Source organism: Motacilla alba, chromosome 6 (genome assembly GCF_015832195.1).
Source record: "Motacilla alba alba isolate MOTALB_02 chromosome 6, Motacilla_alba_V1.0_pri, whole genome shotgun sequence".
Lineage (NCBI taxonomy): Eukaryota > Metazoa > Chordata > Aves > Passeriformes > Motacillidae > Motacilla > Motacilla alba.
This window is the reverse complement of record NC_052021.1, coordinates 19,529,254-19,556,931: the sequence shown is the minus strand read 5'-3', so window position 1 is coordinate 19,556,931 and position 27,678 is coordinate 19,529,254. Positions and strand designations below refer to the sequence as shown.

Sequence of the window (27,678 nt, the reverse complement as noted above, 5' to 3'; positions counted from 1 at the left end):
AGATTAAAGAATTACTAAAATCCATCTGAACTAGGAAACTAACAAAACAAAACCCCCTTAGTGTTCTTGATAGAAATTGTGAAGCAATCTGAATGGCATTTAGAGAGAACTACAGCATTAACCTTCACTGGATACTGATTCTCTAGACATCTGACGGAAATGCCATTCTACAGTTTTTAAAAACTTGAAACCTTCACACAATTCCTTAGGTTGGAAGATACCTCTTGAGATCATCTAATCCAACCTGTCTGCTCAAGCAGGGCCAGCTAAAGCAGGTTGTTCAGGACTGCATCCAGTTGGGTTTTGACTATGTCCATAGGTGGGGCTGTACACACTCTGTGGACAATCCGTCCCAGTTTTGATTAACTTCATAGTGAAAAAAAAAAAAGTTTTCTTGTTATCAGGTAGAATTTAATGTGTTTAAATTTGTACCTACTACTTCTTTTCCTGTCAGTGGGCACTACTGAGAACAGTTTGACTTCTTCATCTTCATTCCCTTCCATCAAGAAATTATATATGCTGGAAAGATCCCATTGAGACTTTTTCTTCCCCAGTTAAGCAGTCCTCAAACTCACCACCTTTCCTTATATGAACAGTGCTCCAAGACCTTAAAGATCTTTGGGGCCCTGTAGGCCCTATGGGGCTCTGAGACTTGCTTCATGTCTTTCTTGTTCTAAGAATTGGACGCAGCACTCCATATGTCACTTCATCAGTGCTGCACCACAGAGAGGAAAAGCACCCTCCCTCAAACTCCAGGCAACCTACTTAAAATTACTGCATACTCACTCAGGTAGGAAGAAGAGTTCACATATAACCACCTGGGATCTCTTATTTCCAGTGTTAAATTCCCAGTCAAGCAGAACATTATCTAGAATAGAACTCTAATTGGGTTGGCAGGACCTTTGGACATCATCTGGTCTAATGCCTTTGCTCAAAGCAGGTCTAATGTTAAAGTTAATTCAGATTGCTCAGAGCTTCATCCAAAGAAAGTCTGAGTATATGTAAGGATGGCAATTATCCAACCTCTCTAGGCCACTTGTCTCAACCCCTGACTATCCTCATTGTGAAGTAATTTATTTAGGTCCAGTTGGAATTTTCCTTGCTCCATCTTGTATACTTTCTCATATATATGAGTAATTTACTGGCAGCAAGTAAACTTAACTCTTACTGCCATTATCCAAGTCTTTGTCATAATCTTGGGATGATGTGACATATTTCTTTGCTTTTTAGGCCAAGAGTAGTAACATTGCTTATCATATAAAAATAGTAGTATGCTCAGTGTGAAAACTGCCTTTGATTTGATAGGAAACAATAGGAATCAGGCTACTCTTATTCTCATCAGTTACTCATGAAAATGATCAGCAATGAGGTTTTGCATTTCTAAAATGCAAATAGGGTTTGCATTTTAGGGTTTTTCTTCATCCTTACTAAGCTCTCTATAAGAAGCCATATATTAGCACATAATAGCACTTCTGGGATATATATATAGCATTTCTTAATGCTTACTCTTCTTTTATAGCCTAAAGTAAAGTAGCAAAGCAGGTTGCAAAATGCCAACATCTGTATTATTAGGCCATTGACAAATACATAAACAAGAAAAATGCATTCAAGAAATACTTCAAGAGAAAGGTAAAACTGTGTCACACAGTGTTCCAACTGTGTTGAACTAAATTCTAGGAACTTTTAAAAAGTAAGAGAAATCGTAAAGTAAATTCCCACAGACTTTATAATAATTAGTTGCTAGTAAAGAAGAGAGAAGCAAACCAGTGACTCCTGCCAGGGAAAGATGAGCAGATCTGTATTGTTAAACATTTCCTCAGCACACTGAAATACATAGCCACTGTCTCTTCCCAGACAGGGAACCAGTAAACAAGAAACAAGGTCAAGCAGTGGGAGATTGCCAGTGCAAGGAAAAAAAAAATCATAACTCTGAAACAAAAACTGACTAGAAATTGTCACAAGCATGGAGAAGACAATTTAACTTCAGTCACTTGTATGCAGAGGTTGAAGGAAAAAAAAATCACTGGTTTAGAACTTATTATTAGCTGACCATTAAACATACTGTGTGAAGATCTTGTGACCAGTTTTACATACCTCCCTGGAAACAACAAATTCAAGAACTGTGATTATAGTCTTCAGAGGTATTGCAAGTACAAAAACAACAATATATCTCAGCAGAATCCAAACTTTTCATCTAAAAGCAGCTGTAGATTTAAGTGTGATGGGCATATTTTAAAAAAGTATTTATTTTCCTTCTGTTTCCTTGATTATTTTGTTACTATTCTGGATTTTTATTTTGAAGAATATTTTGAATAGACACGATTACATGTATCAGACACAAACATATTCAGAAACTTCCCAGAGGAAGTGAGACAAACTTAGAAAATTTTACAGACTAAATGGTCTGTTCAGTTACCCCAGTGTCCAATGTGTGAACTGTGATCAACTGCTGCTTTCTGGTTTGTTTGGGTTTTTTAAAGCACAGTGCAAGTATAGATGGCCAGGCAGCAAAGCTGATTCTTCATGTGCAAATAACTTAACTGACATTATTTTGGCTTTAAAGGCAACATTTCTTTGTTATAGTATAAAACTTTGCATTGTGCCACAACACAAATGGCACAAATGGCACTTTTTTTTTTTTTCCCCCCAAAGGTAATTGATTTTTGGTGAAGTGGGGTTAGCCTTTGAAGCATCAGAGACTGCTCACAGGGAGTGATGCAGTGGCAGGAGGTTTCAAGACATAAAACCAAGATGCTTCTGCACCTTCATTTGTCTGTGTGCTTGGTTAAAAACCAGTGATCTGTGGTGGAGTCGGGATCTCTGGGCAGTTAAAATACTGGTGGTATCGTCAACCTCTCCTGGATTTATCTCATGGCATGCTAACCTCCATGCACTTCCATGCACACTTCGCTCTACTGTGCTACATCTCCTTCTCCTTTTTATAGGGTATTGGAAACAAATGTTTTGTGGTTCTTAGTATGTTCTGTAGGCTGCAATGGAGCAGGCATTATTTCAGAGCTGCCTGATGGTGGAGACCCACAGGGCGTGACCAAAGTAGTCTTTTCCAGTCCCATGCTTTATAGATTTCTAGCAGTTCTGTATAAGTACAGAATCTAGCAAGTTGTGTAAGTAGAGCAAATAATGGTGGTGTGCTTTGGTAACATCTTAAAGAAGATACATAATTTGAAACAATTACCTTGGTGGTGCAGGTGTTTTCCTTGCACCACGAACATCTTGCATCATCAGAATTAGATTTTTGGTCTCCAGCCATTTACTTCACTTCTACTGAAGAGTTTATTAGACTGTCTCTGCATTAATGGAAATCCCACTTGTCTTGCCATTTCTATTATTATATAATCTCCAATACCTCTTAACTACTTTACCTATTGCTATCTGATTATATGCTTCTGCCAGTTCAGTTTCCTTTTATGCTGCTCTCTCCAATAGCATCACCTGCTTATTCTGAGGCTTCTCCAGAGAAAATCTGCTCTGCAATTAATGCTACTTCAAGTCTCCCTGCTACTCCACAATGGAAAAAAAAATAAATCAATCAGTGATACTTAGAGCTACATTATCAGAAAAATTCCAGTGGTGTAGTTATGCACAGAGCAGCCTGATACAGCTGTTGTCTGCATGGGCAAGACTATGTCTCTTCCATAGACTTCCAGGATCTGTAGGTCACAGAGCAAACACCATGCCAATTTGATGCATGCATCCTTCCAGGGGAAACGTATTTCTGTAACATAGGTTTCAAGTTTGCTAATCAAGTCACAACACAGTCTATGCTTTTTCACAAGACATCCTAATGGCTACTTGCTATAATTCTGTTACTTTTTAAAAAATCCTTGTTTCTGTAAGTAATACATATCCTCTTCCATTCTATACTGCATTGTACACATATATTATAGAAAAATAGCTATTATAGATAATATTTTTCCCACTCTTTTTCCCCCTCAAATTATCAAAGCCACTGACATCAACATATACAGCACAGCTAAACAATAATCTGAAGTCTTCAAATAGTTTTATAGAATTTCATCTCTCAATTTCCATGAAATTAAAAGACAAATTAAAACAATGAAAACAAACTGTAAGAAGCCTCCAGTGACTCCTACTAAAACTGTTACTAACAGATTTTGTTTCTTACAGTTGAAAACTGGCAGGAACGCAAATCAAATTGTATCACACATGTCAAACAGCTTCACAATTATGCAATCAACTTGCACTGCAAATTAAAAACTAGACTTGCTACTAGATCTTAAGTCAAAACAAATTTAAAATGTCAATAAGCTCAGTAAAAGCAATCCTCAACAAAATCTACTCATGACTGTTATGATGGCAGAACCAGAAAATAAACAGGCTTGAAGGGAGATAGAAAAGTAGTGACCAAATTGCCTCATCTTTTACGAGACAAATTAAGGATATTCACAATGTCTTAGGGAGTTAACTACTCTATTTCAATTGATTTTCAACACGACTTCTGTTTGCAGCTCTCTCAAGAATAAAACCTTTAAATTAGTAACACAATGTTGGGTGGACTCCATTTCGTTTGAACTGCATGGAACTAATTCATGGGAACCACCACTTGGTCAGCCCATTGAAACAGTCAGCTGTGTCTGAGAAAACCTAACACAGACACCTGTGAACTTAAACTGTGAAACAGAGAATGTTTCTTCTGGATAAACTAAGAGAAAATAGGGAGCAGACCAAGATACGAAGCTTCATATCCTCCTATGATCTTTTTTGACAGTGCAGCAACATATTCCATGTGATCCTGTCCATCTAATCATATGGCTATAGTCACTGTGGAATTTGGCCTACTGAGTTAGATAAAAAACCTTCCATTGGGAAAAGCAAAAATAAAAGCTCTTTAGGTATTTTAGATGTTTTTAACAGTTTGCATTAACAAATGAGAGTCACTGCATGTAACATTTCACTGAAAGCATCATCTTGAAATTCTAATAATTTTTATCCACTATACTAATTGTAACAATTAAGCAAAACTGATACATTTAGTTGATTCTTCATGTGAATAATCTGCTAGTTTTGAGGAGAGACAAACTCAGGATTCTAGCCAGAACCTATTCTCAAGTGAGCAATCAGCCCATAACTTGGCATCATCTGCCAGTTCTGCAGTGACATTAGCTTAGGAAGCTGACTGCTGGTTTGCCCGACCTTAGTTCCATAACTGCATGGAACTAAAGAAGTTTGCATAAACGGTGTCAGCTTGTGACATTATCATAAGGGAGTTTTCTAAAGAAAAGATGTATAAAACAATTCTCAAGTATGCAAAATAAGCTTGAGATTGTTTTTGCAGTTACAGAATCCTGGCCTTCAGACTCTGCCTGCATGTAAACAGCATATTCTTGGTTTATATGCATTTAATTAGAATGAACACAAAATCAACCAAAAACTGTGAGACCACGTTTACCATCCTTGCATCTTGAATGTCCTCTTGTAGTACCTGGAAGTCTGGATTTAGTGCAGTGCTAATGAGATCATATGGCTTTTAGCTGACTAGGCTGTGGCAGTTTGGACTCCCTGTTTTTAGGGTTCTCGACAGAGCAGGTCTGAGTCTTTCTCAGAATACAAAGAATATACATCCTGCTTTTACAAAATTGTACTGCCTGCTGAATCTCACTGTCACATTTTGAACTTGTCCAGCCTCATCAACTAGACGTGATTGTGGACTACTTTGCTACAAAATTCTGAAGAAAGAAAACGTTGGTGAGAAATGTAGCTAATACTTCAGGAGATTACATGCTTTTGAGTCTAAAATGCATATCAGTACAGTCAAAGCCCTTCTAGAAATCAAGATGTTTGAATACAACAAAATAATACCTGTTTTGGTCCTTAAATATATAATGGCACTTAATGAAAACATCTAACAGATGTACAAATTGGATCATTGTATTAAGAATCCTGTTTTGAATATAGAGAAACAGATCTAAATTTTCTCCTCACAAAGAATCAAAATCTTACTGAAATCACTACATTCCCCTGCAGGGATTTCTATACTTGCATGACAGGTTAACTATATTTATGTTACATCTTTAGGCCTGGATTGTATAAACATTACAATGTTAAACTATCTTGCTTCACTGTGCATGCCCAGAGTCCATGCAAGCCTACAGTGCCCATTAAAATCATGACTATCAGCTTTCATCAAGATTTAGTCTGGAAGTTCATGCAGAAATGTACATATATATGTAGCAGTCACTTCCTTATACATTAAAGAGGTGTGTAGAGTCAGCAGAGAGAATGCATCATTCTTTTGTTTCATACCTCACTACTATTTCTAATCTGTATTGCAAGAGTTCCAAATTCTACAGTGACTGTCAAACACGAAGAGATTCTATGAGATGAGATTTATCACAGATATAATAGCTCATCTTCAGATTGCCAGCTGCCTTTTCACTGTATCAACACACTTGAAAAAGCACAAACATACCCTAAACATTTTTACTTGCAAAATTTTTCACATTTTGCAATGAACTGAGCTCCCATAAATGTTCAATACATTTCAAGAATAGTTTTCCAAAGCAAATGATAAACTATGCTAAAGATATCCAGTTTCTGACCTTTCTACATTACTACAGTCTCTATGCATTTTACTGAGTTTTTTGAGATGTGACTATTTTCTTCAGTGCTGTAATAACTTTAGGTTCTAGAGGCATGAAGCTAGAAGGTTTTACCTATCAATTTATATGGCAAGTCTCATTCCATTCCCTAATCTAATATCCTTGGGAAGCTTTTAAGTGTAAAAGGCATAATACTCTTAAAATTATTTCCCTTTATCACAAATGCATAGATGGGAATATGAAATTTTGACAAGGAATTTGGCTTATGAGAACTTGTTGATACATGTAACACATAGTCTGCTCCTATCATCATCATGCTGTCTGTTTAATAATTCACATTTAAATACAAGACCTCAGTTACCACAGCTCAGTAGGAATAAAATTAAGGCGATTTACATTTTTCCTGCTGAGAAATATGGAATTCTGTTTAATGTTTTATCCTGTGTCTTTTAAACTTGTCAGAAACACTGGTGCCATCATAACCTTCTATCAGTCAGGAACTAAAATATGTATTTGGGGGCTGTGTCTTCCATTATGCATCAACTTACCAAACTCCTGACAGAAACCATTGTTACAAAATATGTCTAAAACAGATAATTTCAAACATAAAATAACAATTCACAGTTTTACCTGATATATTTAAAATCTATTGTACAATTTTCTTCATCGCATCTGTTTTTCTTAACATTTGTACCAGTGAAGCAATACCTTTACCCTGCCTTTTTCTTTATATATCAGTTAAAAGTACAAAAATCTCAAGAACAGTTGAAAACTGTTGAGGTATTGAAACTTCTTTCTTATAATCCTATTTTATGTTTATGTCCCTCAGTCAATAAGGAAAAGCTAATGAATTTCAGTAGAGAGACTCAAAAATACTCCTGAAAACTAATGCTTTTGGTGCACTTAATGTGGTGCTAACAAAACCCCCTAACAAAGATAGTCATAACAAAGAGAAATGGAAAGTGTACTGGTTTGTTGAAGATAGATTGCATCCAGTCACTTTTTTAAAGAAGGATAAAGTAACTCCTAGTTTGTCTGGATTTTAGGAACACCTGTCCAAATCTTTACATACAATATTTACTCAGTAAAAACTAAATTTTACTATGTTTGTTAGAGCAAACATCCTTGCTATGAACATGACATCTCAATGGTGTTATTTTCCAAACCACTGTCACTGATGTACACAGCCAATTTAAATGGCACTTGGTGGCCAAAGAAGAGGAACTTGTAACTGTGGGAAATAATAAAGGTAAGTGCAGCCTCCATCACTGAAAACTTTCAAAACCAAACTGGACAAGGTCATGAGCAATCTCATCTGTTGATCCCACTTTCAGTGGAGGACATGGAATAGATGAGCTCCAGAGATCCTTTCCAACCTCAGTGATTCAGGGATTCTGTGAAATACTAACCAGATTACTCAACAGGTCAGGAATATGTTCACTTCATGCAGTTTTAGGCTACCTGCAAACAGAAAATGTATAAGGTCTCAGTCACCCCATCTGAGTCTGACCTGTGTCAGAGGTGAATGCCATGGTGAGTGCTGGGGACTGGTCTCACACCATGACATTGGTCTCTCCTGAGACCAGTGGTTACCTGGGATACACCCAAGCCTGCACTGGCTCTGTCACCTCCTTGTCTACATTACCCATTGGGATCCACCACACTGAGCATCATAATGTCAGCTAAACAAATCCACTGGATTCTCCTAAAGATCAGTACAGACTGGTATCAGATTGCACAGCAGCTTTGGGTCCATTCCCATTTGCTCCATGGCATGTCTAAAAATTTAAATTATGAAAAAAGCTACTAATTTAAGGACAAAACTACCATTATAGTAAGCTTCCTGGAATAGTGCATAACAACAAAATACACAGTTCTGTTAAACTGGCTTAAGGCTGCTTTGCATGTCCCATCTTCCCTCTTTTTTCGCTTCATTCAGGTTTTTCTATTTCTCATCTCCCTTCTGCATTCCTCTGCTTCTGTGGGTTGCTCAATTTCTTAGAGGCACTAAATTTTAACTCGAAATTTGATGAACAAATTTAGCTTCCTGAGAAATAATTGTGTTTTCAAAATAGTATAGCTTTGGGGTAGAGATGTTATTCCATGTTATTTATGTAACAGGAGTCTAAATTCTTCTCGAAGAGGAAAACTCAATCTCAAATTGCAGAAGATGTCTTTTCACAGTACAGAATTCTACTCAATCAACTAAGTTTTATATTCAGTTCACTACTTGACTTTAGAACACCTACAACCCAACTGTCCTAGAGGAGACTGCCATTCCAGAAGTGGGCAATTCAGGCTGGAAAGGGGCTCTCTGTTAGGTGGGGTTCAGGATGAGAATGAGGGTAGCCAAATTTAGGGTCCACGCTATGTATTATCACAATCCAGCTCTAGGGAAATCTGGGCAAAACTCCATGGACTCAAGCTTTAATTAGGTCTGTTTTTTGCTCTTCTGAAAGCACCAAGGAAATCATACACCTTGGGAATTCTGGGGCAGCTGTCAACTAGTACTGCCCAGTAAAAGAGCTCAGTTGAGCAAAACAGCCACAGAGGTGTGCCTTTTGTTCTTCTGTGCACAAAGGAAGAGCCTGCGTATTTTGGGGCAGAGAGGGTCAGGGGAAGACAGAGGATAGAAAACTGTTGCCTCTAAAAGAAAATAAATCAGAAGAAAATCTAAAGGTTGACTGCAGTATTTAGTAAAGGAGTAAGACAAAAGCTGTTAAAAAGAAAACAATTTGTTTTTTGAAAGGGAAAAGCAGATCCATTCTTTGAACTAGCTAACCCCTTTAATAACAGAAGTGAACAAATATATCAGCATAATCTAGTCACACAAGCTCCAGGGCAAGCTGGGTCCCATTTACTGAAACACCTGATAGCATTTTTATTGGTATTTAACAGAACTGGCTAGATTACATTTAGGGCAAATATATCCAAATATATCCATTCAGCTAATACCTTCAGCTGCAGTGGAAACATACCCTTTTGAGAGTCCATCTGCTCTAAAAAGTCTCCAACATAAACTGAAAAGGATGCATTACTGAGCCTGTTTTACATAAAGACTAAAATATTTCTAGCTGTTTCCTAATAAATTTTTGATGTCAGCAACACAGGAAGACATGACTGCCTAGGAATTAAACCTCCAACTCCCAAATTCCAATACAATGTGTTAATCACAACATTAGTCTTCATCTGAATGTTAATTTGACATGCATTTAAACCAGACAGCTAATCTCTGAGGTGAGATATTTTATTTTTAAAAAATAGCCATACTGAACATATAGCCTACATTTTGCCTCATACTGCTATTGATACCAGCTCCTGAAAATAGTCAAGATATTGGCAGATAGTTTTAGAACAGGATTAGCAAAAAATTAAGAGTTAAGTCTCAAATTTTCAGCATATGGAGGCAAGTAAAACATTTTGCAAGATGCAATATTTGAGGATAAAAAGCTGGATTCTTCAGAACTTCATGCCTTATATAGTGTCTGTGTATTTATAGATACAAAATTTTATATGCTCGCAACTGAAACAGAAATTTTTGTTTTAATTGCATTTTTGAATTTGGTTTTAAGCAAGAGCAAATGATCACTTAAGGTGGCTAAGATTGAGACCCACCAACTCATCTTTTTCATATTAACAAACATGAATATTGCTGTTTACACAGCCTAATCCCACACAATACCATCATGACTTCCTGAAATAAGTTATTTTTATGTCTCTATGATGTATTTAAATGTATTTTTACCTCTGCTGTGATGAAGAGATTGTTTGTTAATACACATCTAGAGCTGATACAGTGTTTTACAGCTACACATGACTTATTAAAAAGGAAATAAAAATGCACAGTTACGCTCATTTACAAAGCAGCAGTTAATATTAATGATCACTGAAACAGAAATATTGTCTCATTTTATGTTTGTAATTAACTGAAAGTATTTTTGGTTGGAAATAGAAGAATGCTGTTAAAGATTCACTCTGCAGTGAGGTTTAAATATAATATCTCCATCACTGCACTGTTTGCAGTGTGGTTAGAAATGTGCTTGTAAACTACTCCCATTCCACACATGCACAAGTACCACAATCTCCCAATAACCAGGAGTGAAGACATCAAATAAAGGATACCACCAGAGTCCACAGCACATTGATAACTGGGAGAACAAAGTGTCACTCCTTCTAACTCCTGTAATTCTTATGTGAGAAAATTCCAGTGCATTATCTAATACAAGTGTGCTGGAAGCCTGTGGACTATTCAGAATCAAAGTGGTCCTCTGGCCTACTGCTCTGTTGCACTTCTCAGATCTAAAGCCACAAGGATGCCATTATAGTCCCAAGGGTGTTTTGTTATGTTTGCTTAGGTAGTGATCACTGCACAAGCAGAAACTGCTCATTTGAGACTGCCAAATTTGTGTTCTTTTTCTAGTCCCTTCCTCAGACTTCCCAAACCCAGGATGGTTAGACACGTAAGTATCTTCTATTCTGTCTACAGTACTTTCAATACTTCATAAGCTTTCAAGCAAACTCTCTACTTCACACTGGAGTCAGAGACTCACTTCACTAGCACGTGAGCAGAGATGAGGAAAGAATAAAGAATAAAGTTTTCACACAATATTCAAACATTGTTATGTAAAGAAAACTACGCACTTGAGGAATGCTAGACTGCTTACATCCCTACGGACTCTGTGTCAACAAAAATAACAGTACCCTTTTTTCACTCTATTCCCAAAACAGCACTGAGAGTACACCTGCAAAACTCGGTAGATTCTAACAAAAAATTCAGTTCCACCAGACTTATGCCAAATATGATCTTTGAGATCTCATTTCTCTAAAAATGGAATGCATTACGTTAGACAGGAGTAGGCACAAACATAAGACATTTAGTCAAAACATCCAAAAGGCTTCTGCACAAGAAAATTGATACTCTAGGTTAGAGAAAGTTGAGGATTATGTAATGCACACAACTGCATAAGTAGTCTGTTTTCTGCAGTGAAAGGAATGAAACAGAGTACCTACTGACCTAAATACAAACTTTTGTCCAAGACAAACATAAATTCTTATTTTTCAACTCTTGAGCAACTTCAACGGGACACACAAATACGTACCTTGAATATCTTTTATGTGTGGATTTCCTTCTCAGTCGGAGTTAGAAATATTCATCTCCCACACCATGTGACCTATGAAATGTGTTCAAATGCACTAAGGTTATCTATAAAATACTGTGTTCCTCCTTCCTGAAAAATGTTTTGTTATTCAGATGCTCTCTATGGCTTTTTATAGCTTAACTGTACTGGGCCTGGCTAGGACAGAATTAACTTTCTTCCCAGCAGCTCATATGGTCTTTTAGTTACCCACCCAAAACTGTGCTGACAGCACAGTAAGGTTCTCCCTATTGCTGAGCAGTGCTTGGCCAGCACCCAGGCCTTCTCTCTTTCTCGTTCCCACCACAGGGAAGACTGTGGGGGTGCAATACATTGGTAGAGGATGCAACCAGGCAGATGATCTGAATAAAGCAAGGAGATATTCCATGCCACGTAACACCACATTCAGTCGTGATAAGGAGTAACAGGGGGGCTTAGGGATGTTAGCTGCCATTTCCTTGGAATTGGCTGTTCATCAGTCCTCTTGCAGGATGTGGACAGTAACTACCTTTGCCTCACTTGTTTTCTTTCCTTCCTCCCATCTTTTATCTATCCTTCACTTTATAAACTTTAAAACTTTTTTTTTTTTTTTTTTGCCTCAACCCCCCCAAATTTTCTTAGTTTTTCTCTTCCCTCATCTCACAGGGGCTTAGGGTGAGTGAGTGGGCAATTTGTGGTGCTTAGCTGCCACAAAAACAACATAATAAACAAAATTAATGATTTCCCACCCTTCTGTTGTGCTGCCTGGTGATGTATGAGTAGGTAGTGGGCGTTTATGCACAGTTGTGACTAAGCCTGTATTTGTGTTACAAGCAGCTATAGGCTGTTCTCCATGGCCAGATGCAGATGTGCATGGTATGGCATGACCAACACCTCTAAGGGATGGAAAGAATGCAGGAGTGGGCTGGGTGCCAGATGAAGTACTTACCTAGGCAGCATCCAGCTCAGTTTCTAGTTTGTCCACAGGTCAATTAGCATAATCAGAATAATTTTGTGTAACACTATACATTGATTATGAGTTGTCACCATAAATGCCGTCAATGCATTTGCCTCAAACTAAACACAAAAATTCTACCAAAACATAGCCAAGAACTGCACATGCTTCTCACCCAGGGGAGAGGATGTGTGAAAAGATTGTGACAGATGTTAGGGACGTTGTTTACTATGCTGCAGGAAGATGTTTCATTTCTATGGTAATAAATACTTTATAAGAAGCCATACAGATTTATGGCATAATCTCAGACAGATATTTATATCAAGCTATTAAATATTTTTAAGATTGGGACTATACTAGATACAAATGATAGTATTTTTGGGTGTCATCCCACTAAATACTTGTTGCTTTTACTTCAATTCATAAAAGGTACCATTTGTATTACTTGTATACTATTTGTATTACTGAATATTCTTAATGTCCTCTCACTGAGCACTAAAATGCTGTATTACATCAAAAATAAGAAACACTTTGCATTAAATTTTCATACATAAATTTTTTGGGTAAAATAGAAATCAAATGTAGAATCTAAGTTAGAAGTCATTGCAAGCAATTTTCCCTACTGACTTTAAGGGGATTTGAACCTGTGGCTTTTGACTCTTAAAATAAACACTGCATTACTGTCACATATGAAAAATATTATGAATAGTGAAGAACTAGTTTAATCTACTTCTTGGAACACACTGAGAATCTCCTAAAGGGGCTTAAAGATTACTGTGCATCTGAAGTAAAGCTCTATCTTGCATACCACTGAAATATTGTAAAAAGATGGCTTAAAGAATGTGGCTATTTACAGGGATATTTATTGATCATAACAAAATACTTATTTTCTGTCAGTGGTTTGAAAAAATTTGCCACAATGAAGAGAAGAAGCCTTAAAGATAGGAATCCTGACTTCTTATGGTTCCTAAGCATATGCTAGTTTTATTTACACAACATACACCCCTGTGTTACTTTAGGGAAGCTGGGCACACAATTCCACACAATATTTATTTCCTCTAGCCTTATTTTAAAAATAAATACAAGCCATTCAATCGAGTCTGATTTTCTTCTTTCTGAAAGAATTCTGGAATGCTGATCTTGGACCATTCTGCACCTTAGCTGGTTTGTTTTTATTAATGGTTAAAACAACACATCTTTTCTAGGTTTATTTTTAAATAACATAAAAATATAAATGGAGAAGGATTTAATACAGAACAAACAAGGAGCAGTATTTTTACAGAAAATTTAATGGCTAAGCAGATGTCTAACCTACTTTGAGACCAACATGTTATGCAAATACAGTACACAGCTCTCCCTTGTATCCTAGGACTATCTTTTGCAGACTAGCTGTTGCTTTACTTTCCACATACTTTTTGAATACTACTCATCGAAAAAGAAGATAAAAGATCATTTAAAACTTAAATAGTCAGGTATTTTACAAGGGAGCCTATCATGCCTTTATAAATTGCTGACAAACCACACTAGATGTGTTGTACTTTGAAAATGTCTCACCTGATTAATGCCATCCTGCTGTCTATTTATAATTAGATGTCTCTGTTCTGCTTTTTCTGAAATAGCAATGTGAATTCTGGAGAATTTCAGGTGATTGCACAAAGAGCTCTCTGCCAGGACTGTGTGTAATTAAACTTCCAAAATTTACAGCAAAGACTGACTGCAGAACCTTTACTGTAATACACAGCAAGTAAAAAAAGGCCAATAAGCTAATCTGAGTTGCACTAAAAATATTTTCTCCTTAAATTCAACAGATTATTTTGATTACAGCATCCTTCTTAATTTTCTATTGTAAAGAGTGATCTACAAAAATAATTACTAGTTTCAAATATTAAAAAAATTTTAAAAACTTAATAGTAGTCTGAATTACTCTGGTTTTTATTACCTCATTTGCTGAGATACAGTAATTTGATTTTCTTTTAATCAGCTAGACTGAATAATCTGGTTTTGAATACGACTTTATCTCAAATGCTTCCATTTAGTTCATGGAAGATAATATCAAGAGACGGCTTGATTACTGTCTGGAAGTGCCACCTAAGCTTTCCTTTTACTAGGCTGTGCCCCCAGCCATCCATGATAAAGCATGTGTGCCAAGAATTCTATCATTCTTTTAGGTTTTCTCTATATAACTTTCAAGATTTCTGCATCCTTTTTGATGTGCAATTGCCAGAACCAAGTTCAGAATGAGTGATGATCACAGCATTAAAAACCACTGAATCAATGTAATTCAACAACTGCTTGATATTCCCCTTGCCCATTCATCTAAGACTACCTTCATTCTTTTGTGTCCCCTTGACACTGGCAGCTGATTATACCATGACCCTTCAAAACTCCTTTAGAAGTCTGTGCTTTGTGAGGGAAGAATGAGGCACTCTGTAAACAGAACCTACAAATAGTTTCTACATAGTAATTCCTCTTTTGCTATCTATCCTATTCTTCTATTTTATTATCTTAGATCTTAGCTCTGGAATATGCACATAGAAGTGTATAAGACTTCTATTTGAACTTGTCTGATGTCAGAGAGCTTAATTACATTTATATGGAATATATCCATTTTAGAATTACTCCCATGTAATATTTTCTGCTGTTTCCCTCAGGAACAACTGAACACTACAGACTTTTTTCCACAGTTTTAAGTGTGGAAGGAGTTGGGAGGACATGAAACCCTTAGCCTTCCGCCTTTACATTGTTTTTCTTCCACCTCCTTTATTATGCTTTTTTGATTCATAATTAAGATGACTCTAATATTTGAATCAAATGTCTGTTGTAGAGAAATCATGATTATATTACTGTAAGAAAAGTGCCACTTTATGTCTCCATTTCATTTTTACCAAAGCACTGGTCATTACTCAAGGGTCTGTGTTATCTTGTTAAACTAATTTTTTCATGAGCTTCTCCTCTCTCTGCTCCCTGATCTTTTTTTCTGGCTGCACTGAACACAAAACCAACAAACTTCTGGTAGCAGCACTTTACACCAGCTGAAGTTAGAACTTGGAAACAGTGAGACCATGGCTTGAATTGCAGTGCAGTGGATACTGAACAGGGGTTTTTATGAAAGAGCACCTCGGATATGGGCCTGGAAAACATACACAGAGATGTTCCAGTCTTCTGTCTTGCAATTTCAAAGACAAAGGTTTTGAAATTGTACCAGAAAGTTCATCTACAGAAGATTAAAAATAATCAAGCCATTTCTCTGGGATTAGGTGACTGATTCCACTCAGTAAACTTTTAGTCTGACAAATCTTTACACAAGACCGTTCTGCAAATAATTAAAAGTAAAAAAATTATGTAATTTTAGTGGAAATGAAAAAAGAGCAATTAATGTTCTGTAAATTTAAATAAAATTTATTGGGTTTTAACCAATTTCAATGAAAGACCCTTTTTCTTGCTTTTTGCAAATTCCCAGATTTAAATTTAGAACTTCTGCAATAAGTATAATGGATTCAAATTGTGAGCCCTTAAATTAGCAGGAATGCTTGCTAGTGCCTTCAGTGAAAACAGTTAGAAATAGACCAAGGTATTTTCCAGGTGAATAATGATACAGCTTTATTTAAATGTGTGCAATATTTCAACATTAAAAAAAATTAATTGTCTCTTGATTTTATGTTGTGGAGATTGAAGAATGCACCTCAAGTAGTATTTAAAAATGGTTTTCCTTCCTACATCTTAAGGAAAAAAAAAATCATACTCAAAACATTTTCAAAAGTGGCAAAAAGTCTAGCACTAGGAAGTTGACCTGACTTCTTGGCTAATTTCCATATTAAAAAAGTTTTCTTACATATAAGATACTTCATTTGGTTAAAGGATGAAACATATCTTAGTGGATACCATGTACAACAGAGTAGGAGCTATGCTAGTCAGAACCCATTTAAACATAGTTTTTCTAGTAAAAAGTGATCTTTGCCTAGCTCAATGAACTATTTTACATGTTATAATCTATGCTAAGCGAGGTTTGTCTTGCAGAGCAGACAGTGACCTGAATTCCAAGGAAAATATTTAGAATTTCATACCAGAACTTGAACTCTCAATTCTTCTCAACAATCCTTCTGTGATTTCTTTTCAGCATACACAAGTTTCTTCTTATTCCAAAATTTATCTTCTACTTGGATTTTGATCAGTTCCTTGTGTTTGTGAAACAAGAAGGAACATGCAAAGAAAAGAAAAACAAGACAATGAAAAAACACACCTCTGAATAGGAAGCCTTGCTAACTCAGAAGTGTTGCAGAGAAAAGCACAAGCATGAGACCCAAAGCATTTGCTTACACAGACAGCAACTCCAGCCCCACCCCCCCTTTCCTCCCCTCAAATGAAAGTATTTAGCACCTACTTGCTTACAGGAATACAACTCTGAGGAAGACCCTTAATAAGTCCAGTAATGTCTGGTGCAGGCAATTACAATGCAGCTCACTCCTGCAGGGACATCCTAACTATGAAGGTACTGCAAAGATCTCATCTACTGTCTTTCCTCTAGAGAAGGAATACAGCCTAAACATCTCCTCCTGCACCTATGCATGTTCTGAACAAGTTGTAAAAGAGATTTTTTCAAAGATTTTTTCCTATGTTAGGACCACTCAAAAAGTTTTGGAGTTCCTGGTCATATTACACTGATTAATTTTGGTACATAGTACAAGAGCAGCAACTGCACAGTCAGCAGTTGGATTTCCATGCCCTGTTTAACTTAAATGGAATCACTGCTTTCCTTGTATTTGGTATAGGTCCAGAGATTGAGGCCTGCAGAGCTGGTGACTTCCAAGGGAACGCTGCTCACAGTAACATGATAAATTAACAACAATGGAATATCAGGTTTTCTACTCACTATTTAAAACCTGTGCAGCCCACAAAATACTTAGGAAAAAAAGTGGTCAGAAAGATGTGACTATAGTTTAGCAGTTCAATTAGCTTGTGAGATACAATGAAACACTTCATGCAACACCACTGTCCAGTATCTGAACGAATGTCACAATCATTAATGCCAATGTTCTACCACTCTTACAGCAACACCACACTGAGCTGCCAGATCTCCTCTAACCTACAAACAGCTCCTGCAAAACAAACTTCTGAGGCTTCACTCAATACAGGATGCTCAGCAATGTTTATGCTTTTCTTACTGGTAGGAAAGTACAGAAATCAACACTTAACTGTCAGTTGCTACTTTCGAGAAATGTGAGGGTTTATTGCTGTGAGCAATATGAACTTCACCTACTCCAATGAGCACACTCAATAACATGACACTCACTGATGTATAAGAGAAGGTTCTGCATTGTTCAGGTTCAGGTATTGTGGGCTTTTTTCTCTTGTCCTAAACTTACACCAGTTCTTCCCTAAACTCCGTCTTTCTTCAGGCAAATTCCATATTCATAGCTCATCCACAGGATCACTACCACAGCTTCCTCAAGAACGATTTCTTTAATAAAGTATTTTTAATGAATCTTGTTTTAAAGACAAGAAAAGTTGCAAGATGGTTCCATTAGCAGCAAGATGTGTCTGTGTTGGAAGCTGACTAGAAAACATATTCTAGTCAGGGTTCTGTTCAGGGTAACACCTAATGGTGTTACCATGGCACTGAGCCACAGCTAATACACTCTGTCTTTATATTACACTAAACATAAGCAGGTATCTTCTCAGTTTCTTCAAGCTCGAGCAGCATGAGCTTACGTCTGCTTAAAAATGACACAGATGCACCTCAATGCATAATTCCTTTAAGAAATAAATAGCACCTTTGTACTTCCAAGCAGCACACCCAAGCACGTTATGGAAAAATATACCTGTATGACTAATATCTCTCCCTGAACTCAATTTGTCCATTATATTCCTTTGTTTAAATACTCAACCTTTAGACAAAACCAATCTCTTATATATATCCATGAAGCCAAACTCAACAGAATTCCATACCTAAATGGGCCTGCTGAGATCGCTATAACTTCAGTAAAAATTACAGACTTCAAAACAATTGCAGAGAAAAAAAAAATCTGTGCTTTTGCACATGTGTGAACTGCAGCACTGGCTTTACTATTACTACCAAACAAATTAGTATAAAAGACAGTTGCGCCCTTTTTTAGTATTTTACTCCCAGGTGTTTGATAACACACACTAGTGATATCACACACAGTTACACCCACTCATTCCTCCAGTATTTCAGTGCTCCCCAAAGAGTAATAAGAGAATCTTCTCCACAACCTATTCAACAAGACAACACTGTAAGCCATAATTTACAGATACAGAAAAGGGAGACATAGAAGTCTAGGTCCAAACTGTTCCAAGTACTCTTTATTTCCATACCCCTGATGTTCAAAGGTTCAACTTTTCAGGACACTCAGGACTGAGTAAACAGCTCTGTTTCACACGATTTCGACTATGCTGGTGATGTCGAAACAAGGGCAAATTTGGCTGCATGTGTCTCACAGCTGTTAAAAATGAAAGGCCATCTGTGAACCCCTGACCAATATTACCTACCCAGCAAAAAATAGTAATTTAGTATCCAAGACAGGCAGATACTAGTCCTCCAAGGCAGTATTCAACTTCCCTGAGCTGACTATGCTTTGTCTTCCTGATTCCCCTTGTGCCCATTCTATACTCGCCTGCAGGTGATAAGGGGGTGCTGGGGAGAAAGCCTTTCAAGAACAGAAGTGAGAAGCACTACAATGGATAAATTACAGTCACACCAACAACCTAAAATAAGAAATGTCCTAACATATATTAGAAGAGTTTAATTTTTATACTTAACCATTCCCAAAGTACAGGAATTCTCCTGCTGAGTTATTATGGCTCCATGCTGTCTAAGCTGTCAGCAGTTTGACTTCTGCACCTGTCAAACAGACGTCACCTTTGTGAATAAACAGAATCAATACCAAGCCAGAAAGCACTGAAGTGAAGAGGTTCTTTGCTTGTTCTCTCTGCTGTTCAAGGAGGAACAAAGAAAGGGAAAGTTCTACTCAATGCCTTGGCTGCAGATACTGTCTTTGGAAAATGTCATGGGCAAGCTCCCACCAACCTCACCTAAGAACATTTATAAACATAGATTATTTTTTTCAAAGGCTTATACTTAGATCAAACACTTCTATTTTCAGAAGCACAGGAAAAAATACATTTATAATACAAGGGCAATAATTAAATCAAATTTGAGGTCCTGGCTTAATGAAAAGGTTACCAAAAACATTTTTACACTCGGCAAAATGACAACTTCTCCCTAATCTTGCTCTTGGAATTATTTAATAACTGACAATTTTATAAGCAATTCGAGGCAAGGTCTATGGTAACTTAACTAAAGTAAGTACAAGGAGTACTTGTGGCTACTCTGTCTATAGGCATATTCAGTACTGGCATAAAGTCAAGTGGATAAACCGAAGCTTAAGTTACAGCAGTTTCCATCAGCTAAAGCTAATGTTCCAAATTATTTGTATTTGTATGGATTCTTCCTTTGGTTCATGAGAGTCAAGACACTTGCACTGAAAACATCCAATAAAAATTACATGGTAAGTAGCTATCATCCCTTGTAAGAAATTTCAGTCAGCATATTACCTGTCAGTGTTCTCTGGTATTACCCACCCACTCCAAAAGATGGAAACTGTAAATCCAAAAGTCCAATGTTTGGCAGATGTTGGCAAATGTTCTTTATTTATCAGATATGCTTGAGAAATCTAGGTGTAAGACAGCTAGATGGGAGGAGTGGGGAGGGTTCTCTTCTGCCAGGAAAGAAGTCAGATGCAGAGTTTGTATCTCATAGTCCACAACTACAGAACACCAAACTTGCTCCAGCAGCCCTTGTCCATGTGACCCAAACAGATTGCTAGTGCAGCAGCCCAGCAAGCATCCAAGAAAGGAAGACAAGAGATTACCCTCAGTAAATATTAGAGAACTGTTTTCTTCATGTATGCTGTTCTTTTTATGCTATTCTGTCAATGTTACACACAGATTAGCAAGACTTTCAGCGCCAGAATGAATTCCCCCTTCTTAGTCCTGATCACCAAGTCAAATGTGGAAATGAGGGTTCACAGATCTTCTGGATAACAAAAATAATAGACTTAACTGGAGATATTGTCCCTAGTGTGTGGTGACACTCCAGCTAAGGTCTTCAGTGTTCTGCTGGGAATGATCTGTTTTCTTCCTGCCCAGGACAGAGCACTGCCTCAGAATTTCTAACCACACTAATATCCCCTTTTTTATATAGGTGATAACCACAATTTTCATAAAATGAGCTATTTCATTGCCATAACTGAAATAAACTTATAACAACTGTTCCAAATTTGGCGTAAACCTATGGTTAGATGAACAGCAGAGCTGATCTAACCAAACAGCTGTACCAAAAAGAAGGTAAGCACCACACTGGAGCTTTTTGATCTATTTGAAAGTCCATTTAATACTCTAGAGTAGCAGAAAACTTTTCCCTAGTTTCTTGGTGGTTTAGTTAAGCCTAATTTATTTGGGGGTTTAATGACTGCCAGGGCTCAGAGAGCATAAGCCATAGCAGCAGCACTTCCTTTGTTCTAAGCAGTGGCTGTAGATATCTTCTGGAACTGCAGCCCTAGTTCAGTGTTTGCTGCTATTGCTCAAAACCTGAAGAAGGGTTTGCATGCCCAACAGTTTGTGTGGTTTTCCCTATTGTACTAGTGGATGTACTAAGAGCTATTACACCTGGAGAAGCCATATGTGAAAATAAAGCTCCTCTGTTACAAGTCTCACTGGTATCACCCAGCTTCACAATAAATAAACTGAAAGAGCTTCTGTGCAATTAATGGTAATTTTGAATCGGAGATTAATCCCATGTAAATTTACGTTGTAAATTTTCAGCAATAAATACGCAAGAGTTACACATCATTAGTAGATTTTAAGCACTAGCCTGTGTAAGGCACCGTTGCTGAGTACATCACTTCAAGTAAATCTATTTGCATTCTCTGATCACTAGCCACACAAAAAAACCCCCACTTGTACTTTTAGTAAATATGTATTTGGGATGAAAGCATTAAAATTTACTTTATCTATGACATATCAAAAGAGTTAAGATGGAAAGCTGAAAAATATTGGTTTGATTAAGCAGCTCTTCAAAATCACTTTGTTTGCAGGGAAATTCTACAGCCAGAATCAACCAAGAATACTTACTCAAAATATCATTTATATCATATAAAGGATCTTTTGTCTCTGCCGCTAGTTCTGATGATTCTTCAAAAAAGTAAACAACAATTTTATAAAACCACGAAAGAAAGAAACATCTTTAACTTCATTCAATACACATATTGGCTATTTAAGAGATGATCTTTCATCTGAAAGAAGAACTGTGTTTTCATTATGAAATTAATCAAGAGTCTGGTTTCTTATATATTCCATTCTTCTTAGGGAAGGAAATAAATATAATTACATTTGCTTTAATCAGTGGTGACACTTCTCTAAGAATCACTCAAGACTTTTATCTCAAGATCTACTACTTTTTTTGTGGCATAGAGAATTTCTCTCCCTGTCTGATCTGATTAGTAGTAACCAACACTGAAATCTATCTCCAGGATACTTAAAATTTGGATTCCCTTACTTCAAGGTACTTTGTTTATACACAAAGACATTAATAGATGTAACAATAGATGTAACAATAGATGTAACAATAGATTGCAACAGATGTAATGCAAACAGTCAGAGTGAATTACAAGGGGTTCCCCAAGAGCTTGTATTTCAAAAACTAAGTTGCAACAACAGGTGAGCAAAACAAGCGTGTAGGGTGGAGAGATGGGAATAACAAAGCGGATGTGGGTGATTTTACAGCAGTTATGAACTAGGACTCCCTGCTGGTATCAGATTGCACTCACAGATTCAGCTGACAGAAAGTAATTCTGTAACACTGCCATCAATATCATGGATGTAATAAGAATCATAGCCATGAATTGGGAAAATATCACTGTTCACATTTAGGTCTCACTGCTGTTCCTTGCTACATCTCCACTGGTAGGTTGTGTGTGGGAAGGGTTCTTTCTGATAAGAGTTGCCGTGGAACACAAAGTGGTTTTCCTCCTTGTGGAAGAACCTATACTGAAGCTGAGCAAAGGAGCCAGCAAAGGCATCCCCTGTTTGCAGTGTGGGCATCTGTTCCTCAGCACTCATTGCCTCATCTCCACGTGTGCCCTCTTTAAAACAATGAGCACCAACTCAAGTGCCAGTGAAGACTTGGTGTGGGAAGGCAGTTCTTGAACCATTACAGACTGCAGCAACCTGAAGCTCTCTGTGATGCACCAGTCACTGACACGACAGTATCTCAAGGAAGTGAAGAAGCTCCCAATAACTGTTATTCTCATCTTTGACTTCTTCTGAGAAAGTAAGTTTACTTGTCTTTTCCTGGTTAGACCTTCCATGAAAACAGGAGTATTACGGTAAATCAACAGGCTACTTTCTTAATTCCTTTCAAATCTCAAAACATACATAAATCAATGGCAAACAAAATTATTCTATTACAGGAAAGAAATGACCAATGCACAGCAGTAAATGAACAGTTTGGTTAGCTGTTAGGAAAGCTACTGACATATGCATGAATTTCACTATTAATAATTGAATAAATGGTTTCAGTTTTAGGTAACCAGTCAAAATTATTTGTTTCACAAGTAAGAACTAACAGTGACAGCTATTGAGACCATAGTGCTCAAGTAACACTACATATCTTTTATTCCAGAAGTGGCCCACACTTGACAGTGAACAATTTTTGGTTTATAAGCAATAATCCAGATAAGGACAGCAACACTTGTATTTCCCATGGATGCACATTGAGACAGGCTCTGTCTTGTCACAGCCTGATGGAACTGGCTGCCAGTGCTACACCTGCTCTGCTCATTACAGGCTTCAGTCTCAAAGCCTGTCAAGCTGTTACTTTTCACAGCACTACATCTACTGGAAAAGTTTAAAGATAAAACCACAATAATCAGGAAAATAAGCTTCATTGTAAGAAATGTCTAAGGCACTACCCACCATCACTCAAAAGAGATAGCTACAAGACCGATACAGAATCAACTTTGTTTCTTTCAAATATTTAGTCTAATAATAGAGAGAAAACTTTTCCCCAGACCACTGCAACAAATGTTTTTTAACTGAGGATTTGGGGAACAAACAACCCCAAGCTAAGGTGTACTCAGTGCAAAGTTTTCAATAGTTGAAGAAAGGATTTCCCTTTTCAACATCAGCAGTATGTCTTTCCACAGGAAATTATTAAAACTTTCCTTGGGACTATTGCACTGATCTAAAAAGGGTCTTTACAGCCAAAACTGCAGAAAGGAACTAATCTTTTGGGTTGGTTCCCCCCCCCCCCCCCCCCCTCACTGGGATGTTCTAATTGAGATAGCTGGAAGAACATATGAAGATGCTGTTGGCACCAGTCTTTCAAAGTATAGAAAGATTATAACTACGATATCTTTTTTTGGAAAAAAGGTAGAGTAAATTCATATATGTATATATGCATCCCCAACCTGGCAAACATCAAGATACAAAGTTCAGACACTTTTATCTGTACTGCCCTCCACTTTTCTCTAAGTTCTTCTGTGCATCCCACAGTAACTTGTTTATCAGTCCTAAAAATGGAGCAGCACAGGAGCAACTTTAAACCAATACATTTTTATCTCACTTTATTTTGCATATTCTGCAGGCTTAGAAGGGAAACCTAGAATCTTTCATTTCCACTTTAAATCCTAGAGTGTTCACAGAGCAGGGAAAACCAGCTAGAGCAGAGTGGTAAGTCCACTTTCAGTATTATCTCCTTTACTGCTTTTAGCTGAGGTCTGGGCACATAAAATGACACACACATTGTATCTTCTTTTGAAGGAAATTGAATAAATAAGGATGAATGCTATTTGATCGTTGAATGAAATGCACAACTAAAACAGTATTTTTCCTGTTTGTTAACTTGACCACCCAGCATACCTAAGAGATTCTCTATTACAGTGCTTTCACTTAAACTTAACTTGCAGTCTTAACTTGGTTAACACTTCAGAATATTTGATAGGGAGATGTTAAAATCCACACAAATGAACCCTGAAGTAATGCAATTTTCCCACACTTTACTGCTCTAATCCTCTAATTAATACTATGAGGTGCCAGTGCATAGCTCTAGACAAACAAAAATGGTAAGATGTCCTTATGCCCCAAGAGTGACAAACACCCAAAGCAATCCTTTCCATTCCCACGTGGAGAATGGGGAGAGGTACAAAACACAGGCAGTGTGATAAGGGATAGCTGATGCCACAGGAAACAGAATCATTTACTAGCAGGACATACAAAGATCTTCACACAGTTATACTGTAAATCCAGGTGGTTGGATGGTGTGAAGCACTACCCCCCCACTAGAAATAGTGATTTTGTTTCTTCACAGTGGCAGGTATGCCGAGAAAAAAAAAGAAAAATTAATCTTGTAAAATTCATAGTTCTGCCTCTGTACAGGAAGAGAAGAATGCATCCCAAAACCATGGAGGGTGAAAAATCCACTTTGGAAGCAAGCTGCAGTTGAAAGGACAACTATATATAGGATCCAGACTCTATCCCATTTTAAACACCAACAGGCAAGAGGACCAAGAACAGAAGTCTATCCAGGTACAACTCCAACATGTTTATTAAATCAACTGGCTTAGCTTTCAAAAATACATATTTATGTATTTTTTTTTACTTCAACAGAGACTATTTTTGCTTAAAAAAACTAAGCAAAACAAAACCCAGATTAAGAGCATCTGGGATCCATCTCTGGCTTCAGGGTATGGACATAGTTTGATGCTACTTTTAGGTATTATTGCTTAAATTTTATTTTAAATTAATACACTTTGAATAACACAGTTACTTAATTCTTACCGTTTACACCCCCCCCCCCCCCCCCCCATTTTTAACTATTTGGCTAAAATAATGGAAATAATGGGTAACAAGTTGCTAACTGAAAGAGGTTACCATTTAACCACTGAGCCAGAAAAACTGCAATTGAATGGTGCAAAACTTTCACAGTTCACAAACCAGCCGCAGGAAACTGCTGGGTTTCTGAGCATTGTCTGTACTTCTGACATCCCATTGCACGTCAGAAACTGACACCAACCTTCCACTATCTACGGTACCAACTATGCTCCCTCACAGTTGTGCGCGCGTGTATGTGAGATGATTCACTTGCTTTTATTTCAGGGAACTGATGATTCATTCAATCGTCTCCAGATCATATTAATCTACTAAATATGCACATAAAGAAAGCAAAAACCAAGTTCTTAAACTTTTTTTATGCTCACATGTTTATTTTTTTTCTTTGAGAGAGAATAGAAGCAATTAAACATGGGAGACGAACCAGGACAGGTTACGTTTCTGCTCAAAGGCAAGGTTTGGGGAACACACCCAACCCACGTGTAGAACGAGCAGCCGTATTCCAGCGGCGGACGGCGGAGGGAGGGCAGCTCCCGTCCACTCCCGGCCGGGGCTGCTCCCCCTGCTCCGGTACCTGGAGCGGGCAAGGCGCGGCGGACCGGTGCGTTTCCCCCTCCGCCACACCGAGGGCTTGTGCCTCTCCTCCTCCGGTGACATCTTACATAATAAGCCGAGCTAATCACGCCGGAAGCGAGCCAAACCGCCACGGAGCATCAGCGGGGATAACTACCCGCCAGAGGAGATGCTCGGACCGGCACCCGCTCCTCGCTCACCGCCCGCCCTGGCGCCTTGCTAGAAAAATCCTCGCCGGGGCGGCAGCGGCTCCCGCAGCAGCAGGCGCCAGACGCGGAGCCCTCGCTCGTCCCCCGCCGCGCTGCGCGCCGTCTCCCCTGGAAGCCGCAAGCATCGCGAACGGCATCAGCCTCTCCCGAGCGCTCCCAGCCCCGCCGGCTCCAGCCCCGCCGCCGCCGGCTCCCTCCTCAGCGCCGAATTGGAGGAGAAAGTTACTCGGCGGCGGCCCGGCGTCCGCCGCCGCCGCAGTTCAAGAGCAATGTCACGTTCAACAACTTGTTATGACACATGATCCCCCCCCGCACGCATCCGCACCTCGCCGCCGCCTGCCCGGCGGCCCCCGGAGGGCCCCTTACCTTCCCCTGCAGAGGCCACGGGCACCCGCGGGCGTGTGCGGGAGTGGGTGCGTGTGGCAGCGCGGGCGGCGCCGGCTGGGCGGGCGGGCGGGGGAGGGGAGGGCGGCGGAGCGGCGGGAACGCGCCTCGCCGGACTTGTCAGCGGGCGGGGGCGGCTGCGGGGCGGCGCGGGGAGCGGCGCGGAGGGGAGCGCGGGGGGCGGAGGAGTTCCCGGGGCTTGTTTACGCATTGCCGCCCGCCCGGTGCAGGCGCTGCACTCTCTGATTGGACACAAAGTGGGGCACAGCCCGGCTCGGGCGCTGCCGCCCCAGGGGCCCCCGGCGCCGCTCGGCCGCCGGTGGAGCCCCCGCCGGTCCGCGGGGCTCGGGGCCGCCGGTGCCCCGCGGGCTCCGCCGGCTCCCGCCGCCCGCCCGCCCTCGGACGCTGCCCGGCCGCCGCCCCCGCGCATGCCCGGCGCGCCGGCGGGCCCGAGACGCGCATGCGTCCTGCGCGTGCCCGCTGAGGCGGAGGGGCCGGCGCGGAGCCGCTGCCCGCTCGGTGCCGGCGGGACCGCGGCCGGGACGCTCCGTGGCCTCCTCAGGCAGAGCGGGGGCGGGACCGGCGGAGCCGCCCCCGCAGGCGCTGGTTATGTAACCGGGGGGGTGTCTCTGGCGGCCCCGCGCCACCGCCCCTATCAGCGGTAGCGCCTCGGAAGGAGGGGCTGCCGCTCGGTGCTCCCGTGGCTGCGTTTCCCTAGCGGGGAGGTGGATGTGCTCCCTCCGCCCCAGAGACGAGCCCCCGCCGAGTAGCGGCAGCGGCCGCTGCCCTTTTCTGCCCCTTCCCCGCACAGGTGCGGCCCCATCCCGGGGCCGGGCAAGAGCACAGCGCCAGTCAGACCCTTCTCCTTCACCTGCTCTTAGCGCATCCCATACCGAAAACTTCAAAGTTTGGGCAGGACGCGGTGTCCCCGCGTCGGCGCGGAGCGAACAGCCCCA

The 27,678-nt window shown here is 39.4% G+C and overlaps 1 protein-coding gene across 3 annotated transcripts in view; it reads right to left on the bottom strand.

Moving 5' to 3' along the window:
- The window catches only part of PCGF5 (polycomb group ring finger 5), a 66,495-nt gene extending 39,655 nt beyond the window's left edge, over positions 1-26,840 (bottom strand). Inside the window, exons 1-3 of one of the 3 annotated variants that reach the window (XM_038139977.1) lie at positions 26,705-26,840; positions 16,715-16,825; positions 11,681-11,752 (exon numbers count right to left, since the gene is read on the bottom strand). The gene's annotated coding sequence lies outside the window, so the exon portion shown is untranslated. The remainder of the gene's footprint in view (positions 1-11,680; positions 11,753-16,714; positions 16,826-26,704) is intronic. The other 2 variants (XM_038139978.1, XM_038139979.1) reach the window with 2 other exon arrangements.
- Between the last annotated feature and the right edge of the window lie 838 nt (positions 26,841-27,678).